This window comes from Nilaparvata lugens, chromosome 11, assembly GCF_014356525.2.
Source record: "Nilaparvata lugens isolate BPH chromosome 11, ASM1435652v1, whole genome shotgun sequence".
Classification (NCBI taxonomy): Eukaryota; Metazoa; Arthropoda; class Insecta; order Hemiptera; family Delphacidae; genus Nilaparvata; species Nilaparvata lugens.
Window position 1 is genome coordinate 15180178 of NC_052514.1, and position 20234 is coordinate 15200411.

At 35.8% G+C, this 20234-nt stretch overlaps 1 protein-coding gene and 1 long non-coding RNA gene across 14 annotated transcripts in view; one reads left to right on the forward strand and one right to left on the reverse strand.

Annotated features, from left to right (window-relative positions):
- The window catches only part of LOC111052321 (potassium voltage-gated channel protein eag), a 195179-nt gene that overhangs the window by 68156 nt on the left and 106789 nt on the right, over positions 1-20234 (forward strand). The window lies entirely within an intron of this gene.
- LOC120353565 overlaps positions 802-20234 on the reverse strand; it is a 107293-nt gene continuing 87860 nt past the window's right edge. The window contains exon 4 of the long non-coding RNA XR_005572468.1: positions 802-992. This is a non-coding gene — a long non-coding RNA (uncharacterized LOC120353565). The remainder of the gene's footprint in view (positions 993-20234) is intronic.

A 20234-nucleotide genomic window follows, 5' to 3' on the forward strand; every position in this document is an offset into this window, starting at 1 on the left:
ATTTTCGTCACCATCTTCATCGTTGTTTACTTCTTCTTCAGATGTCATAGTGACTACATCTAGACTCTTCCCACATTTATTATGTATATCTGTTGTCAAACTAGCAATACCAGCCTCATTTTGATATTCATGTTGAGTATTAAAATCATCTTGATCAGATTTGACTCCAATATTTGCGGTAGATGGAAGTCGAGAGAGTAAGCTTGATGGGATATTGTTGTGTAACTTCTTGTTTGGTCTCATTGTAGTAACAGGCAAGTTGTTTTCAACAACTGTATTCGAACATATTCTGATCTCTTTGTTTCCATTGTCATTCAATGAAGAATCTAGATCTGAGTTTTTCCTCTTAGTACCGGTAGGGATGGAAGCATGGTTGAAATTCGTTTCCATCTTCGTTTTGGTATCTCTTGTTTGGTTGAAAGCTGATTCGGGGATATTCTTGTAGCCTCCGCGGGGACTGTCTTTGGATGTTTTGCGCCGTTTCAAACACGGGGATAATATTGAGCTTGCTCCTGAGCTGTCACTCCCATAGCTGCTCTCTAGAGGATTACCACCATTCATTTTGATTGGTGAAGGATTATTCATTTCCTTGTTACCCGCGACGTTATGGGTTCTCATATGACGACGCATGTTTCCATTTGTTGAGAAGCTCACTTTGCAGATGCTACATTTGAATGGGCGTTCGCCGGAATGCACCAGAGCATGTGTATTCAATGACCAAGATGAGCTTAGAATTTTGCCACAAATGCAGCAACTATATCCTTCACCACCAGGTAGGAGGCAGTCATCTTCACCGGCTGATATGTGGTTGGAGGACGCATCACCGTTGTTATTGTTGTGTGAGCGTATGTGCAGTGTGAAGTCATGCTGCGAGTTTAGGACGAGTACGTTGCAAATCGGGCAGATGAGGCGGTTAACGTTGTCATATTGTTGTCTGCTTCAACAGATTCGTGGTCGGAGTTCTTAGTCTGAAGTTGAGATTTATCAGCTTGCTGAAAACAGGAGAAACAAACTAGGATAAAAACGAGAATATTATTGTTTCTACAAAACTCGTAAATAATAAACATAGGAGAGACAACAGACGCTCTCGATGGAAGCGGTTCTCTCTAATTTCACTATGTGTTCAGTAACTCAGTACTCATATTTCAAGTTGCCATAGTTAATGGATATCTAAAACTTTGTTTCAAATCACCTGCAAAATTAACTCAATAAACTTAATGAACTAAAATGAGCTGATTTATTATGTCACAGAAGCTAATCTCAGAGCTCTACTGCAACTCCAATGAAACTCACAATACTTTCTTGAACAAGCGTGGATAGCACACGATTTTTTTCATCAAGTGAATTATACCTGAAACTACCGTATGATTAGAAAGAGTTGATCATATTTCAATATGAAAAATATATTCCATTTATAATCTTGATTACTGAAAGGAGAATGAGAGGAGGGGAGATATGAAAGTATTTTCTATTCTCATTTTTGCTGTTTTTTCAACTACGTTTCTAGCAATTCCGGAGAAATTTCCACACTTGTCTTGATTGACCACTAGATTCGATAAAATTATTGAAAAATACCAAAATTGATAGGCGTAATAGGTTTATTTATGGTTATCATTAGCTCTTCATTCAATGTGGGAGAGTTCAAGAAGTAATCGTGGGATCGTCTAGGAGTTTCGTCGATAATACTATATAGGTTCAATCTCATTATTTGTGGTTGAAAAGCAAATTGTTTGATTAGAAAAAGTCTTTCACAGACCACAAAACCTGTTCTATATAATCTGGGGGCAATTAGCTCGATTATAACGCGAAATGAGTTGAAAATTAAATGGCAAATGTCTTCTGTTGAAGGCCAAAATGGGATGAACTTAATCACAGTTCAAACGACAACAATTCTTGAATTTCTTATTAAATTAAATATTAAACATTAAGTTTAATTGATAAGAGTGGAAGATAGAATTTAATAATAATTTTACTGATTTTACCCAGATACTATTCTAAACGTAAAAATTTGTGGAAAATCACCCACAAATGTCTCATTTCAAGCCGTTTTTGTCCATGAATCATTGGCGAGGGATGGTCACGATTGTTGGCGCTTCTTTCATAACTCTTGTCCAATTAAGACGATGACACTGCTGCATACTGGTGATAAGACGTGAACATAACTTTATAGCCGGAAAATTCAAGGCTGTACCACGTTTTGCAGAGCTGGGCATTCAAGCACATAACTCTATACCTATATATCTTGAGTAAGGAAGATAGTGAAGCTCATACTTTATATCTATCTATACGGGGGAAGATAGTGTGTAGAGGGAGAGAGTTCTCAGTTAGGGAAGGTGGAACAAAGAGAGAGAATGTGTGAGACAGTGAGTGAGAAAGGATAGGAGGAAAAGAGGGAGGGTGAATGTATGTGTTGAATATTGAAGAGTGAGAGAGATAGTGACTCCATACTTCACTAGCAGATGAGTCGGTTGTTCAATGGGCTGAAAATTTAATTTATGCCCCATAGCGTAATTAATTTCACACCGTTACTTCGCTTCTATATTCAAATAGCTGTACAAATTCTACTGCATAAGGCTCTCTGTTCGGGTGAGCTTCATCACTCTTATTCAATTGAGCTCCGCTTTCAAATTGCAAGCAAAAACGCGATAACGAGATTACCTGGGCTCCTTTTTTCATCTGTGGATCATGATGAATGACCTTAACTCGTTTGATGCCGTGGAAATGGGAATTATTCATTCAGGTGGCGGTTAGGCATGGGTGGTGTAAATGGCCGGTTCTATTTCATGAGATTGAACAATATTGATTAGAGTAGATTCTTATAGATCATGATGAGGAGGAGATTCGAGCATGAATCACGGAAAGCTTCTAAGATTTTACCTATTTTAAAGGATAAAGAGCAAAAAATATTCTTAGAAAAAATTTCAGTTAATTTTTCTCTCAAGTCAGATTTCATCTGTTTGGAGAATAATAAAACAAAATATATTTGATGAAAAGATTATTAATAAGGCATTGCAATATAAATTTTACGTGGTTGTTAAGGATCTGGAAATGGTATTAACATATTGAAGGAGCCACATTTACAATACCGACGGAAGCTGTTAAAGTTCGTTATGAGCTTCGAAATCACTCAATTGTTTAGAAACCAACACCCTTAAACAGCTGTAGGTCTTGATTCTCTAACAATCAATTGACCTCCCTGCGCGAATATCATACAATTATTTTCTGAAAAATGATTGTTACTGAAAAACGTATTTCTATTTTATTCTTATATCTTGATGAATTATCGATTCTGTACAGAGTAATAAATTAATATGTGTGACATCGTAATAGCTGGAGAAACTCCTATCTTAAAACTAAAATAAAGACAAACAAGCTCGCCTCAACTATTGAGCAGCGATTACACTAATTGCCGAAAATAAACATGAGAAGCGCTCAAATGTTCCCTGCAAGGAAGGGCAAACCCCTATCTTGTAGCATGCAAAGTCATCACTCTTTCAGGCACAGAAATAATGGCTTGGTGTGCTCACGGAATCATGCGACGCCAATTTCATGACTGTTTATCCAAATCACAAGACAGCTATTAAATGAGAATAAAATAATAAATGGCTATTAAAGTCATTTGTTATGTGTAACACAAATGTTCCAAATGTGATCATCAAAAAATACATTTGACTGACGTTCAAATGTCATTTCTCCTTTATGATGGAGATTTTTAATTTCGGAGTCACGAACTAATAATATTCTACGGTATCATTCTCGTATGACAAGAGATTCTTGAATCAGTATTCATGTAATTACAGAATAGCCTACAACTGATAATAGCCAACCCCTTCCATTTTGAGAAATGTTGTGTATTGTTCACAACTCTCTACTTTTCACTTCATTTCCACTCCGGTGATTCATTCAATTGTGAGGAAGGTTTGACTATTTTAAATGAAAAGTTAAATATTCACATTTTCATAGCATTTTGCATATTATCATAATATTATAATCGATACCATATTCATCACATCGCTTCAATATTATCATATCAAACGAATGATATTGTAACCTATGTATAAATGTATAAATAAATATCAGCCCTTTGAACGTCGTCGAGCTTAAACCTTAATTTTTTCTATCTTTGGTTTCAATATTATTAATCATCATTATAAATTTTGTTATTATTCTTTTGGATTTCAATATTATTCATAGTTTTTGATTTATTTAATTATTGCTAGTGCTCATCCCTGCACAAGGACAAATCATCCATGCAGAGAGAATATTCATGTGATCAATAACACACATATTTCGAAAATATATCATATTTTATGGATGAACTAATTTGAATTTAAATTTGTAAAAAAGTGACGAATATCAATATTATGATATAATCATATCAATGAATGAAAGCTCAAATGGAAAATGAATAAAAGATACTACTGCATAATGAATGGTAGACTACTAATAGCATCTTCTTGAAAAAAGCAATGAGATTATTGGATCCTCTTTTTTCCAGATCATCATAGTTATCATTAATTGGAGTATTACTTTACATTAATAATTCAAATACATAGATTAAAATTCAAATACAGATCCAAACACTGAAATAGTGTGGAAAAATAGAATGATTATGAGAATTTAGCTTTTTTATAAAAACATGTAAAATAATAAATGTTATAGAAGAAACTGCAGAGAAGTTTTCAAATTATACCAATAATGCATTCCGAAGAACCTAGATACAAAAAATTATTTTATTCTTACTCCATGAAGAAAATTCCATACCAGAAAACTTTTTTCAAATTCTCAGTTAACCTCGAATGTTGACACTCGATTTCCAACGACTTCGTCGAACAAAATAGTCCCAAATAAAATCTGAACGAGCGACAAGTGACCTTCCGCACTAAAATTATTATTGTGGAACAAAAATATGACCGGTGCCAAAGAAAATATTAATGTTGAAAGACGAGAGCAGCCTAATAACAGAGAATGAGTGCAATTCGTCTGTTTGTTTTGAACATAGTGACGCAGTGCTGTAGTTTTGGGGTGGCGACTGCCACCTCCACAATAATGCTCTCAAGTACCTGCTGTTTGCCGTCGCCTTAGCCTAGCAATGAAAACTTCTGCAATGAATTCGCTGTTCAACATGAGGCATTTTCACCTTCCATAAGAGATAATGTTACAATGATAATCCCAGATTGGGAATTTTTTTCTTGTCAAGTAGTTGAACGTACTCTTTTATATCAGTTAGAAAGAGATTCAGACAGTTCATTGTAATTGGGAAAGAGGACAGAAAACTGTTCTTGTGTTGAGGATTTGATATAAATTTGTGATTCCAGGTTCACCAATCAGATTTTGCAACTTTTCACACATATTTTGTGGAGGAAATGCAAAATATTCCAATATGATGATTCACATTGAAGAGTCGTTGAATGGAAACTATAGTGCACGTTATAATGGCAGTGGAGAAAGATAGGAGAAAATCGTTGCAGAACCTCTGTTTTTTCAATGCCTTCTATAGACGGTAGCTGAAACAGGTTTATTGATGTAATATTATTGTCCATTCTCGTTTAAAATACCGTAATCAATTATATTTTATTAAACAATAAATGATATTTTTCAATAATTTCAATTAACATAATTAAAATGGAATATTTTATTAACTAATAATCAATTCTACATTGTTAAAAGAAGATCTTGCAACAGAGCAACGCGAGAAAGAGATAGCGCTAGCTGCTTTGTTGCATGATAGACAAGGACGGCAACACTAGTGTCAATCCTACACTGCCATTATAACGTGGACCTCACTGTAGAGTAACTGAGTAACTGGACTATCGTCTAAATGATTCACATTCACCATCACAATAGCGAGAAATCAGAGTTTTCTATATTTCTATAAATATCGTTTCCTACTTGATTTTTATCTTAAAGTTTCTCTTGTGAACTGTTGATGTGGCTCCTATAATTCAACCGTCTCCTAGAACTAAACCTTATTTACCGGCTCTGTTCATATCTCAAAACCGAAACTTAACCGATTCGAGTGCTACCTTTCATTATGGATAAGTAAGCTTATACGAAATAATTGCCCTCACAGTCTGAAATCATCACCCTAAGGCCTAAAAGAAAAACTCAACTCGAAACAGAAGATAAAATTGTTTTGGAATACAACATTAATGATCATTCTTTAAGTAATGATGGCTTTTAATCTATTCAATGAGTACATACTCCGTTATCTAATTTATTCACAATGCAAATGACACTAATGTAATAACATTGAAAGATGAAATAATAAGGTAGTCCTTGTGCTATTTTTCTTCCAAATTTATAAGTGACAAAGTCCAAGATGAGGTTGGAATTTCACGTGTACAATTTTTATAAAATTTTAGTCAAAAATAAACATTAAAACTATAAATTTTGAATTTAGATGGCTTGAATTAATAAATTAATTGGAAATATCCCACTCGATTGCCACTTGTAACGAATAATATTGAGTTATTATAATGAAAATGTGAATGACTAAGTTCTTGACGTTGATAAATAGCGAAATGACAGACAGCAATAATTATTAAAAGGTTCATGGAGAGTACAGCATGTTTAAGAATGTAAAAATCAAATATCACTTCTCGGAACAGCACCAATTATTTCACATCCCCTTGACTCTCCTTCCCGTCATAATCCATACTAAAATTTCGAACACAGGTTTCGCAAATTCACGTTGGCGAGTTTGGGTCATAACCGCTGTAGTTAACGATATGGAAAGAGCTGTTACAAGGCTTTAGAAAGGGTCTTGATGATCATGAGAAATGGTGATCACTCCAACTAACGCCTTACGATGTTGTATGAACATTGCGAGCGACCTAATTGACGATCATGTCCCATGTGAGCAAACTTTCCTTATTTCTAGTCAAAGAAAATGCTAGACTACATAATAGAGTGATTCAACAGTACATCGAGAATGTTTGGCGTTATTATGGTGTGGTTGTACTATCGATTGGAGGCACATTTACTACATTCATTGTTTTGTCAGCATGACCTTGAGGAGAAGGATGAGAAGAAAGAGGAGGTGTATAAGAAAGAGTAGGAGGTAGACGAAGAGGTGGGGAAGAAAAAGGAGGAAACTGCTTTGGCCAGCTTCCAGAAACCATCCTGAATTTGACACTCTTATGCCTGGCAGTTTCATTGCTTCTTATAGTCTACTCTTCCACCCTATTTTCCCCAAGCGTTTCCTTCAGTCTCATCGCTCCTTATACTCTTGTTATTCATTCCTTCCCATTTTCTGCTTCTTCTTCTTCGTCGTCTTTTTTTTCTTCTTCATCTTTTTTTTCTTCCTTGTCGTCTTCGTATACTTCCTTTTTCATATTTTTTTGTGTAAAGTATCTCACATTTTCCTCCCTTTCCTTCATACTTTCATCTTCCATATCGTCCAACTCCTCCATATTCTTCTATTCCTTCTCCTCATTTCCGATCCACTCATCCATCTTCTCATTGTTCCTATCCTTCTCCATCTCGTTCTTCTCCTACTCCTAATAATATACTTCATTCCCTACTTCCCTTCCATCCTGCACGCTCTTCCTCTTTTTTTCACACTACTCTATCTCTCTATCTTTCTCCTCTTCCTCCTTCCCTCTTTTGATTCTTCCTTTGCAATTTCTCATCCTTCTCTTTTTCTTTTTTCCTCTACAATGTTCTTGTAACTCAATTTTGTTCCATCTTTTTATAGTTCACCTTTCACTTTTCCCTCCCTTTTCGTTCTCTCTTTCTCGTTTACACTTCATATTTTCCATACTGAACCATTCTTCTCAACGCTTCATCGTACTTTTTCTCTATCATTTTTCTCATATTTCCCGTACATTCTTCTTACTTCTCTGTATTTCTCATTCCATCTTAGTTTTCTACCAAGTGATCATTTATCCCCCATTATCTTCATTTTTCTTACCCTTATCATATATTCTCTCTCAATACGTCGTCCCTCAACTGGAAATATGATACAAGACCTTGATAGAGAAAACAATTTTCCGTTGAGAGAATCCAAATCATCTCATGCTTTCATCTGATGTTGGTTGTAGGAGTACTAGAGAAAATAATCTTGAAACTCAAATAAAATTCGCAAGAACAAGCTTAATAGTGTTCTAAGGAATAAATCTAGGTTGAAACCCTTAAAATGGATGTGATTTTCTTGGAAGAATAAATACTTCTCAACTTCCCCATCAAAGTCCGTAAGTTTTCCTCACACTACGTACAGTTGTTGAATGGAATTTTCAAATCTACTAGTCTACTCTTAGTTTATATTCTAGTTACATTCATTACTTTAGTACTTATACTGTAACTTCTAAAAGTAATCAAGACTTCTAAATCTATTAGGAAAATGTATTTGGTGAACTGTTGGAAGATAATTAGTCGGGAACAACCCTCCTCTTCTCTATATCATAGACGGAATCGATCATATTGAATTTGAGACACACCTAGCAAGGAAATAATTTCGTATGGGAGTTGCAGTAACGGAGGAAATTTGAGGAAATCTCGACAAATGAGTTTCACCGGTGCGCATTCAGTTTCCGTTCAAGGGCACTCCAACGAGTCATTCAATTAGAATGCCTTTGTATAACTTTGTCTTCCATTCATTATACGTATTGTTGGCGCTTGCAGCCAAATTGAATTCTACTCGATTTCCAGGGCAGTAGGTTGGAAGTGATGTGTTACGATAAAGTGATGTAATACGGGTTTGTGTGATCTTTTGACTTGAAATTTCACAAAAAGATAAGCAGCATATAATTTTTTCTTTGTAAAAATATTATCAAATAATAATGAATACTCTCACTTTTGAACAGTCTTCCTCATGAATAATTCTTCATTGAATTCCAAAGATTTGAGTTTGAGGAAGAAGATTCTGAGAAGAGAAAAAAATTGAAAGAAAGTAGTGAAAGTATATGAAAGCAGAGAGCAGAAAGGAATGAGGAGGATTCAACAGACGATGCGAATCAAATATTCCTTCAAGAATTAGATTTTAATTCAATATTATGATGGATACAAAAGGTTCGCTTTGTTTCATTCCAATAGAGCATCAGAAATAAGGAGAAGTGAAACTTGAAAAATGTTGAGTAGAGAAAAATAAGAGGAGGAGAATTCAAGAGTGGAGTTCTTACACCTCTTGTAAAAGACGACCCAATCCCCTCATTGTATTATAGTGACATAAATACAAATTGAAATGGGGGCGTTAAAACAATTGATTTTTGGAATTGTCCTAGCCTTGCACACTTTGATTGCCTAGAGAAGAATCACATTAACCAAAATATTAGAATCGTTGAGCCATTTCAAATAGTAACATTCTGATTTTTCAATTTAAACATTCTTAGTTGATTGCAAAATAACATGAAATATAATACATGATATAATACATTATATACATAATACATGAAATATACTTACTACTCCAAATTCCCAACTATTAAAGATGGCTAATTACATTAAATATGATGAACTGATTGATCATTGTTGGAACATACAGTGAGAGGAAACAATCCAACTTATCCTATGACTACCAATTTACCATCGAAAGGGGAGTTTAGTTGATTATAACTGATGTTCTAATCGATGTAATTAGACATACTGAGCAGTTGGGAAATTGGAAAAGTGAGTATATTTGAGTACATTTGTGTGAACGAGTATATTCCTATATTATCGGAACGAGTTGGGCCCATATAATCAAAATTAAGTATACTATAGGTTAAGTTAACTATAATCCATAGTTAAAGATCAGTTATGGGTTTATTAAGTTGAAAGAATGAAGATGAGGAAGAAAATTGCTTTGGATTAAGTGTAAGAGGAGAGAAAAAAGTGGAAAATGATAAGGAAGAAGGATCATATTGAACGGTGAAGATAAGAAATGGAGGGCGCTTGTTCAAGTTTCAGCTGAAGCAGCTCTCAAATTATTCAATGAGCTGTGAAAATGCGTGACCTCTTGCAGCCTATTGCATGAGACAAACCAGATATCTCTCCCTGAACATCTCACTCTTTTTCTATAATATTCCTCACCATATACTCTATTCTTTCTCTATCCTTCCATGCTTTCATCCTAAGTACTATTATCTTTCCACAATATAAAAAAACATCTCAATCAACCGTTTTTCAAGTTTCTCTTGGATTTTCAAGGTCTCTCTTGTGAACTTGCCTCCTCTGTATTCCTCCCTCTCAACTTTTCCAATTTCTATCAACTTTTTTCCTTTGCTTTTAATCAGTTAATTCATTATTTAAGATGTCTACATCTTCTTTCTTCTTTGCATCTCTCTCTATTGAAATTTTCTTCTGACGATACCGCATTTATCACAGCTTTACATTTTTCACCACCCTCTCTTTGCCTTCTTCTTCTTCACTCCCTTCTTCTTTTTCGTTTTATATTCCCTCATCCTCTCACTACCACTCTTTTCTGTCCTCCCATTCCATTACACACACCTCCTAATTTTTATCTCTCACTCTCCTCCTGATTCATTCATTTCTTTTCATTTCATCTCTGTCTCTACTTCTCTCTCTCTCACTCAACCACTTAATATCCCAGATGAAAAATACCCATAGCACGGCATGGCCCCCACGCAGATACTCTGAATATTTCATCAGGGATGAGATTTGAACAAACGCGGGTCGCTTCCCGCCCTCCACATTATCTCATCAATATACTCTTCCATTCATACTCAATAGGAGACGCCGTAGTGATGTGGAACATGAGCGAATAATTTCGCAGTAAGTGTGAGATGATATAACTGTTCCTCATTCATGAAAAAGTGAATGAATAATTGCTGTGATTCAATAACCGAAACTGAGTGCCGGTTAAATTTTAATCGTGATTAATTCCACGAGAGCCAATCAGAGAAGCCGTCTTATTAAAAGGCCTTCTCTGATTGGTTCTCGTGAAATTAATCACGATTAAAATTTAACCGGCTTCTGTGCAACCGGGTCTCAGTATAAGTATGTTTGGTCACATTCTAAATTCACTGGCTGTAAAGACCAGTCTTTTATTGAAAAAGCAGTAATTTTTTTCTGATAAGTCGCTGTTGGACTTGCATCCTAAATGCTCATGAAATCTTGATTCATTATTGTGAATTCATTATTATTCATAGTGATACGTTTATTATGAAAACTATGTACTTCTGTCGATATGACGCAATTCTAGGGTTTCGATTCAATAATTGTTTTGATAACACTATCAAGATCCGGAAACTGTAATATCTGGGCCACATCATGAGGAACGACTCCAGGTACTTTTTACTACAGACAATCATCCAAGGAAAAATCGATGGAAAAAGAGGTCTCGGAAGGAGAAGAATATCTTGGCTGCATAACCTTAGAAAGTGGACGGGAAAAACATCAGCTGAACTCTTCCGCATGGCTGTGGACAAAATTAGGCTTGCCATGCTAGTTGCCAACATCCAAAACAGATAGGAACTACAAGAAGAAGACTTGTTTTGATCTCTTCTTGTGAAAAATCCCATCAGACTATTTTTATCAAATAATAAAACTCGAAATGTCACTGCCCTTATTATCCATTGGATTAATGCGAGAAATTAGTTTTAAATGTTTTGAACTCTTTCGCTGGAGTTTACTGGAGATAATGATGATGTAGCAGCTGTAACAAGTTTCTCAAAACTGTTTCAATGAATAAGTGACTATGACAATTCAATTAGTATAAGTTGAAATATTATTACTACATTTTCTTCAGAAGGAATCAACATGATTGAATCGTAACACTGGAATTGCTTAGTAACGACAGAAATACATAGTAATCACAATAACTTATAAGAAGCTCCAACGATTTCAAGTTATTAAAGCTTTTGGAAACACTTCATTTTTCAATCAGTCACACAGAGTAATGGATCGTTTGATACGTCCATCTGGAGAAGAGAAACAGAATTGAACTGGTTTTCCCAGAACAGCACCTTGGAGTGTAATTGTTATATTACCATTGCCACATACTTTGGTATAACTTTCAGTTTCAAGCATTGCCTATTGAAGAAAATGTTCCTTTCTGCTACTCCATATTTGAGTTTCAATTTAAAATATTACTTCACTTGTTCAGCTTGACTTGCTACTTTCACTTTTTGTGTAGTTGAGAATTTGATTTGTGGTAATTATTCATATTGAATGAAAAAGACTGAGAAATTGTCAAAAAACCACTGATTTATTGATAATTTTTATATCTTTAGTATTCTTGGTTGTCTGGAATAAATATTGATTGCAGGAGTCAACAATCTTGCAATAGTGTTATTGCATGGGACTTGACTAGGAGTGGTACAACGTTCCTGAGCTCGAACCAACACACAACAGCACCCATGAGTGTTATAGTTATAACAATCCCATACAAAGATTGTTAACCTATTCAGAAGTGAAACCCGTGGTTGTTGAACCTCTTAATCTCAAAACAAAGGCGTACTCTCATCATCATCAGCATAATAATGTTTTAGAGATGAATTTGCCATCGCACGTTACCTGCCTGCCTCCACTCGCCAGCTGCAGAATTCCTGCCGGGTTGAGTAAGCAGCTTGCGGCGCTAAGCTGCCTGAGCCCGGCTTATCCTTATCGTGTGATACTAAGTCACGTGATCATCCCCAACTTCTTAATTCAGCCGGCACACAAAGGAAGTTCAGCTACAACGGTTGTGAGTGGAAGCTTTTATATTTCGTGATAGCTGGTCGTTGGCCCAGTATTTTCATAGCGACATGCAAAATCACTTCAGGAAAGAATCGTGCTTGGTAATACACAATCGTTTCTCAGTTGCTGGCAAATGGGGTTTCTTGACACAGGCAACTATGCAAGGAGGCATAGTCTTACTCCCACGCATGAATTGGGCTCTGATTTCATGCTCAAGCCACCTGCGATCCGATTCAACTTTGTCATTACTGGAGCCTAGCACCCAGTTGAACTCTACCTAAACTATTAGCCCGACCCGACCATTCTACCATAAATCCTCCTGCAAGTATAATTCTTTCCATTTCCTGTATTATTTATGGGAGAGCCAAACTTTTATTTTTTCAAGAGATTTGTAACACCACAAGATTTGGCACAGTCGGAAAATGAGGGATGATAGACTTGATCTCAAAACACAAGGATACCAAATCAAACGAAATGTTATTCATTCATTAAAACAAAGAAAATCATATCCATACTATAATTATTATTCAACGAAAATCCTAATTAAATGCTGCAAATCACCCCGAAGACCTCTGCTACTGCAGACATTGACAACAGGGCTAACAGCTAGATGGAAATTCGATGAGAACTACTATCCAAAAATTAGTTGCCAGCCCGGGAATCGAACCCGGTACCTCCCAATTGCTAGTCAGGAATGCTTACCCTTACACCAAACTGACAATCTTTTTGGATAGTAGTTCTCATCGAATTCCTATCTAGCTGTTAGTCCTGTTGTCAATGTCTGCAGTAGCAGAGGTCTTCGGGGTGATTTGCAGCATTTATTTAGGATTTTCGTTAAATAATAATTATATATTAATTAGCATTTGAATAAATGCATTCTCTATTTAATTCCATCTATATCCATACTATATTATTAAACATTTGCAGTATTGAATGAACGGACACAATACCGACACTGCAAACAAAATTTGTGACATTCGTAACACAACTTTTCCTAATCAAGTATTTGAATTAAATAAATGAATGGATGAGTTACTTAATAACTCAGCCTTCAGCTTATATTTCAAAACTTATGAAACAATTCAGGGTAGTGGGTAACTGCGTTTAATAAAGGATACAACACTGAAGGGCTGAAAAGTGAAACAGCGTATGAAATTGTCAATAACGCTTGTAATAGAAAGATTCGGCTTAAGCAGAATGCGGATTTTCACTTTCTCCGGATCAAGAAAATGATATAAAAATGTTAAAAACGAGAATGATCTCATAAGAAACGTAATTTGAAATTTTGAATTTTATGAAACAAGAAAAAGCACGTAAAAAACACTGAAATTCTTATATAGACAGAAAGTGTTCCAACTGCGTTGGAAGAAAGTTTTCACAGCACAAATTTGCCATTCAAGGTATGTCGCACACCCACTAAGGGATTTGAGATTGTATTACAAAGAATTCAATTTCAGAAGCCATGCCATACGCATTTCAGAGGCGTGAATTTGAGAGAGAATATATGAGCTACAAAATGAAAAGGTTTCCGTTATTCCAAAATTTCAATGAGAGTTGAAGACAGTAAAAGGTCGATAATACTGATCATTGAGAATAATATCTACATCGCCCAATATACAATCAAAACTGCTTTCAAAAATGTATTAAAGTTTCTCAATGTATGCTGGTTGTCTTTCGTAACTGAACTTGTGAACTTTGAGACAGTAAGGTCGATAATACTGATCATTGAAAATAATATCTAAATCGCCCAATATACAATCAAAACTGCTTTCAAAAATGTATTAAAGTTTCTCAATGTATGCTGGTTGTCTTTCGTGTGAACTAAACTTGTGAACTATGAGCTACACTCAATTTCGGTATGGAAATTCATCTGATTCATTCTAGGAATTTGAATTTCTTCCTCTTCTTCTTCTTTTGGTTCCTATCAGTCTCGAATGTTGGCAACCATTCTGACTATGATGACCCTATTGAATGCCACCCTTAATAGCTGTGCTGTGCTTAATCCATACCATGTACTCAGGCTCCTGAGCACAATATTCACCTTCCTCCAGGACTCTTTCAAAGGTTTTCCAATTCGAATATAACGTAATAAAAATCCAGAGTGGTTACTATAAATCAACCTCAACTCAATTAAGTGAGAGAAGTTGTGTGTATTTTTGGATTCAAAATTTTATAAAATAACTTGATTAATTCAATATGAAGTGATAATTAAGTGTTATATTTAAATATAGTTTGGTGTTTCAATTTTTATAAATTCAAAATGTTTAGCTTGTATATATTTTAACTGAAGAAGAAAACTTGTCTTATTAATATTTAATTCTTTTTAGTGAGATATAGCCACCTTGTAGGTGATATAGCTTCCTTGTAGGAAGACGACGACGATAGCCACTTTGAAGAAGACATATGAATATAAAGAGGAACTAATGAATCATAGATTATAGGTGGATCAAATTTTCCATCATTCCATTCAATTTTTGGACGAAAATTGAACTTGAACGTTTTACAGTAGAAACATAACCTATTTTTTGGACATTTTATTAATTTATCAAAATTTGGGAATGAAATAGATTTGGGCGAAGCCTGTTGTTCCTTCCTAATCATATTTATATGATTTGTGATTCTGTCCACGAATAAATAAATAAGTCAAATTGAAGAAGAGTTTCCTCTTCCCTCAATGAGTTAATGAGAGGAACAATGCGGAATCAGAGCATTCCTCTCCACAGTCAGACACCAAGAGCTAACTAAAATCAGAGACTGAATCAAATCATAATAATAATCAGAGTTGTGGCGGACGGTTCATTCTCCTATACTCATTGTGGCCTTTGTTAACAACTTTGCTGAACTCACTTGGAGAGTTGCAAGTAGCAAGTGAGGGCACTAGAACATAGTAGACCATTATGAACATCAAACGATTCCAATGCTAACCTACTGTTCATTCTCACTCGAGCTCACTACCCGTACAAGCAATTCCCCCTTTATTTCATGCTGCTTATCCAACTCTAACCTAATGCTCCAGTTATTTCAGCCGGAAACCTCACCAACAATTCCAGTTCATCAAGGATTCATTAGATTCTTTGATGGATTCAAGAGGAAATTTTTGTGCATTGTTCATTTGTGATTCAGTCTCAAATCAAATCATCTCGAATTCTATTATCTTCAAGACACAGTGCCTGTTGCACAAAAACCGGTTAAGTTTTAATCGTGATTAATTCCACGAGAACCAATCAGAGAAGCCATCCAATCAAAAAGGTCTTCTCTGATTGGTTCTCGTGAAATTAATTACGGTTAAACCGGCTTTTGTGCAACCGGGCCCCAGTTCACAAAATGATTTGAAATATCTGATAAAGAGTATTTTTATTTTTCGTATATCTTATTCGATTTGATTAGTTTTTCAATTGAATTAAAATACACGCTGTCTTCTGTGATACCTTGAACCATCTAGTGAATGATTCGTGATGGATAATAGCATGGAATTCATTTATGAAATAACATCCTAGTACCCTTTTTTTAATTTTATAATAATAATAATGTCTCTGGGCGAGGGTACAACACGACCAGAGGAGTTTATTCAAATTATAGACATGGTTACAAAAAGCATATAAGGTACAATTATTTACAAAGTATTAATACAATTGGTTGATTACTAGCTGATCAAAGAAAATGTGGCCCCCACTATTTATGAATATGTGTCGGGATGCCACATAAAATACAATAATAGTAGATTAAAAACACAAAACCTAATTATTTTCAAAACCTGAATATGATGTGAAACATTGTACTAGTTGTGTTTTTATCTGTTATTTTGTAATAAGAACTTTTCAAAAAAAGGGTCCTATGATGTTATTTTTTAGATAAAAAAGTATCCCTGAATACATACTTTTAAAATCAAAGAATTCATTGGATTTTTCAAACTGTCTTCTCGAACAACTGTGAGTTCAACCTCAGGTATGCTACTTAGTGTTAATATTAAATTCCTAACAGTTCTCATGGGATTATTCTACTCAGCCGGACTGAATGAGAATAGACTGATAAAACCTTATGGGCATTATATTTTCACTGTTCACTGTCACTGTTGTGTGTGAATACAGCATTGTTGTATTTTCCACTCCACTTCCGATGAAAATTCGATTAAGTTCATTTGAAATTGATTACATGAAATTCAATAAGATTGTCTGATTCAATTATAATTCGAGCACTTTATTACCAATCACTATCAAATGAGCCGCAATCACCTTCATACTTGACTCTAAAAACGTTTTACAACCACTTCAGTGAGCTAGTAAGACATTCAGTTTAAAGTCTATATAATAAACCATTGAAATTCCGACTCCGTGCAATCCGATACTGAAATTCCACACCCACTTAGAGGAATAAAACGTAGAGGGGAGACAATTTTCCTATCGACGTTCTTGCAAAGTGTTCCCATGTGAGAATAGCGACAGCACATTAAGTAAGATTACTACTAGGGTATCTCCTCGACATCGTTTGGCTAGAATAAGTCCCAGGATTTGGAACGGGCAAAACGGAAAATCGATTTCGGGTGGGTGTAGTTTTTGGAGGGTGGAAGGACACAGGGTTTGTGTTGCGGGGATGAGGAGATGTAAAACTCAAGTTTTCCTTTGTGTCTTGGGAATGCTTGTTGTTGGTAGAGAAGAAATAGATGTACAGCGAGTGTGGTGAATCGCGTAATCATTAATAACCAACGGGTGGGGCTGGACTCGGTGTTTGTCCTACCACAAACTGAACTGCCTTGGAAGTTTCCAGCGACGAATTGTACTGGAATCTCAAGGAACAGACAGTGAGGGTAGGGAGAGCGCCGTTGATAAGAACCACTCAGCTCAAAGTGGTGTTGCCGATATCTGCTATCTGTGATCGCGATATGCAAACGAGTCTAGTGCCTGACCCCGGCTGTTAGGACTCACTTCACGTGATTTCTGGCAGAAAACAGTGTGACGGTTGCGTGATAGGGCTCTCAAACTCTCCCTGAACCTAGTTTTTCTTCCGTCACTCTTTCCCACTCCATGGGTACCCCTTTTAAGCAGAAAAAAATGTTGACAACGCCAGCTGGTGAAGTCTTCGATTTTCTGGCTTCTTCTGGAGTAAAGTCTCACAACCGAACAGTGGTTTCTTCACATATGAATCAATGTACCCGCCAAGAAATATTATTACACATTTTTTCCAGTGATTCCGTGACAAACCTACATTCTGCTTTCCACTAATTTTGAAACAGATAGCTGTATATTTTTGGAAGGCAATGGGAGTAAATATTCCACAAAAACTATTTACTGAATTTCGGAAACATCTCCCATACCACTTCAAAACAATAAATTTCGTAAAAGCTGATAATTATTCTCACCAAACTGTTTCAAGAGCTGATTTCAAACCTTGATAGGAATGATTAATTCGCTTAAACAAATTTTCATTTCAATAATGCTGTTGCACATCGTTGTATGAATGTGAATATGATTGGACTATCCTATTGCAAGTGAGGTCCCGTTCTCTGAGACTAATTCAAATTTGTAATTCAGAGAAAAACTCATAAGCTACCGTATTTTTCGAGGATTGATGGAATCATTGAATCCTGGAGTGTGAAGGCAATTAGAATCATGCGATTGTTTACTCGACTTTAATTAGATTTCACTTCCTTCATGAATGATCTCGACGATATTTGATTTATTAAAAGTTATTATTAACTCCTTTGATTGTGTACCATTTTATCCACAAGAGAATACCATAGAGGTGCTCTCCAATGTTACGTCTACAATCAAGGTACCTTGACAACAACACAATATCAACATCAATAGCAAATATCTTCGGTCACTATCACTAACATTTTCTCAACTAACCGTATTCCTTAGAGTTACATTAGTTCAAAAGAATGAATAAAGCTAAATATGATAACTGATCTTACACAACAAGTAAAGCTTACTATCTTCTTCTTCTTCTTCCATGTCTGTGGGCACACAGAGTCCAAGATTCAGCTACAGAAACTGCTTTGTCATTTCCCAAAATAATATCTTCCAACCTGCAATGTATTTCCATATTTGGACAGGTCATGAGTTCCCCATTCGCACATTGCATCCTCACTATACCCCATCTCACAAACTCCGACCTGCATCTAGTGACACCTGTTCTCAAACGATTCAAGGACTTCCACGTAGTGTATGTCAGATGGAAATCGGTAGCCCTTCCTCTTTGAGTTCCATCATGGGTTCAGAAGCTTTCCTACTCTACAAAGCAAGTCGCCGAACTTTTGGTGTTACCATCAGCTCAATAGTTGTTTTAATAAAAATTTGCCAGGATTTCAATCTCTGTTGTTGCTCTTTGTTGTTGTGCAATGGGTAACGTCATTCTTCTGTTTCTTTCTCTCATATTCAGCAGCCACTTCCCAGCTAATTGGAGGTGGCGCTATACCAACTATGGGATATATTGTATTCAAGGAGTAAGTCAGTAAGTGAACATCCTGATATGAATCGGGCAGTCTCATTGAGTGATATGTCGAATTGTTTGGCATGAGCTCACTATCATCAAGGAATAAACATAGGAATATTTTGTATGAATGTAGTTTCTTCCCATGCCATTATCAAACTGCACCAACAAAAATAAGTTATTAATGGAAGATCTATCTACATTGTTTTGTAAGTTACTAGTAGTTCTGTGAACAGTGGACCTCACGCAGTATTCTCATCAAAAAGTATCTGATTGAAACTATAGACCATATGGAAATACAGCAAAATTCTGACTTCTCCACACATCTGTTTAATCACTTGTCAGCTAATTTATGATGAATAAATCTATAGTCTGATTTTTACTCTAATATTGCCGTATGAAGGAGGCTCCTTTTCCCTTTCATATTAGTCTACCCTTGAAACGCAATTAAAAAAGGAACACACCTGTCAAATTTCATGAAAATCTATTACTGTGTTTCGCTGTAAATGCGCAACATACAAACATTTAAACATTAAGAGAAATGTCAAACCGTCGACTTGAATCTTAGACCTCACTCCGCTCTGTCAATGAGTGTATGTTTTCCGTGAGCTATCATGGAACTTCATCAACAGAACAAGATAGATAGATCGACATGATCTGCCATTGACATCTGCATCAATAGATATCGATGGCAGATCTTGCACATCTATCATCATGGTAGATTAATGGAACATATTTGTGTATGTTTTCTCCACGCTATTACGTAACGTAACAAAACAAAACAAATAGTTATCAATGGGAGATCAGTTATCGGAAGATTGGTGCAACAAATTGAAACCGATCAAAATTTCGAGTGCAATTGGCCATGCAACCGCAGACTGCATAGCACGAGGTGTGCATGTGTGTGCTGGCAAATGAATTTATAATCTGAATCCGTTGGAAAGAAAAATCTTGTTATACGGAAATAATGCGGTCTCACCGATATGAACTCTGCTGGAAGGGCGGTCGGTCACAGTTCCCAGCGACAAGGCTACTTCATTAAAATTTACTGGTCGGTCAACTATAGTCGCCACTCGCCACTGCGATGCGGTTCACTGGATAGCAGCTAATCCATCACCGCTAATAATTTCCTTGGCCAGCGATTTGACAAAGCTCCGCACAAAACACAAATTATTGTGTACACAATG